The sequence below is a fragment of the Sinocyclocheilus rhinocerous genome, unplaced genomic scaffold (genome assembly GCF_001515625.1).
Source record: "Sinocyclocheilus rhinocerous isolate Xijiao unplaced genomic scaffold, SAMN03320098_v1.1 scaffold5236, whole genome shotgun sequence".
Classification (NCBI taxonomy): domain Eukaryota; kingdom Metazoa; phylum Chordata; class Actinopteri; order Cypriniformes; family Cyprinidae; genus Sinocyclocheilus; species Sinocyclocheilus rhinocerous.
This window is the reverse complement of record NW_015665840.1, coordinates 12,773-14,426: the sequence shown is the minus strand read 5'-3', so window position 1 is coordinate 14,426 and position 1,654 is coordinate 12,773. Positions and strand designations below refer to the sequence as shown.

The following is a 1,654-nucleotide window of genomic DNA, read 5'->3' as shown; positions in this document are numbered from 1 at the left end:
TATATATATATATATATATATATATATATATATATCCTACTCTGCATATCTGCATTTAAATAGACAATCACCCAATAATGTAAACTTTGTCATTATTTACTCAGCATCACGTCGATCCAAAACAAGGATGCGTTTCCGCGATCTGTTTAAGCTTAAGATACTTTAGAGAAACGCTGGGATACACTGGGATTTATTGGGTTCCCAGCAATCTTCTTATCTTGCGCTTAACAGAAGAAAGAAAAGTCATACGGGTTTGAACGACATGAGGGAAGTAAATGATAACAGAAGCTTTGTTTTGGGGCAATCTAATATGTTTTCCAAAAAAAAAAATAATAATGGGATGATGACATTTTAGTTTGGATAACTGAATCCACAAAAAACATTCTAATTTAAGACACATACAAAGCACTCCGAGAGAAAACAAGCATCTGTGTAACTGGACTTTTTGACAGAATCTGACAGTTACACCGGCTGCTCGCGCTCGTACCGCTTTACAAGAACACTCTGAAAAGGGGAAAGGACTGCATTCGGCAGATGTTACTTACATCGTCCCATTTAATGAATTTGTCGCCGGTCCTCAGGCTCTCGGTCACCGACACGCGTTTGAGCTGGAGCGCGTGAACCCCTGGCTGCGCTCCCGCCATGCGTCTGCTTCTGCTGCTGCTGCAGATCTGATGAAGATCTCACACATTCACTGCTGCTTCTGCAGATCTGATGAAGATCTCACACATTCACTGCTGCTTCTGCAGATCTGATGAAGATCTACACATTCACTGCTGCTTCTCTGTGAAAGAACTCGCTGCTCGCCCCCGAGATCAGTGCGCGCTCTCGCTGGTCCTGCAGAGAGAACACATAAAAGATGAAATTAATAGTGATTTACAGATGATCTCAGCTTTTGTTCTATAGTACGACGCGATTAGAAAGAGTTTTAAGCAGGCCGTTTTAAGTAGTCTTTATTTTCAATAATTTACAGAATTTAGTATTTAGCCTACAGTGTTATTAATGCATCTCCCTTACAGATAAATATGTTAATTAACTGGGTAATTATAAACGGCATCAAGCCCAAAAAATATAGTAGCTATATCAACAATTTAAAAAAATCACATCAATACTTCTCTCTGTGGTTCACAGAATAATAGTGAATTATTAATGAATTATAATGGAATCATACTACTACATTTACATAAAATGGGAAGTTATTCTGCAAAAACTTAACATTCTCAACTCAACAAATCTTAACTAATGGGCTGTCATTTAAAAGCTTTTCATCTGAGGTTGGAAGTGCAAATATTTATATTTGAGTTGCAACACTCACCTCAATGTTCAATGCTCTAATGCCATCTTGTGGTTCACTTATTCACTTACTGGAGGTATTTCCTACTGTTCCAGAGTTTGGGTTCTGTAAATGTTTTGTTTTTGAAAGACGTGCCTTCTGACCAATAATGCATTTATGTGATGAAAACTACACTAAAAACACGAATATTGTGAAATATTATTACAATTTAAAATAACTGTTTTAATATATTTTAAAATGTAACTTTCATATGCTAAACTGATTAGCTGCTCAAGAAACATTTCTTCTTATTATCTGTGTTTAAAATGGTTGTGCTGCTTAATGAAGTGTGGAAACAGAAATCTTTCTTTCCATTCCTTG

At 36.5% G+C, this 1,654-nt stretch overlaps 1 pseudogene; it reads right to left on the bottom strand.

The window, feature by feature from the left end:
* Positions 1-769, bottom strand: part of LOC107731600 (1-phosphatidylinositol 4,5-bisphosphate phosphodiesterase beta-1-like) — a 111,207-nt pseudogene extending 110,438 nt beyond the window's left edge.
* Between the last annotated feature and the right edge of the window lie 885 nt (positions 770-1,654).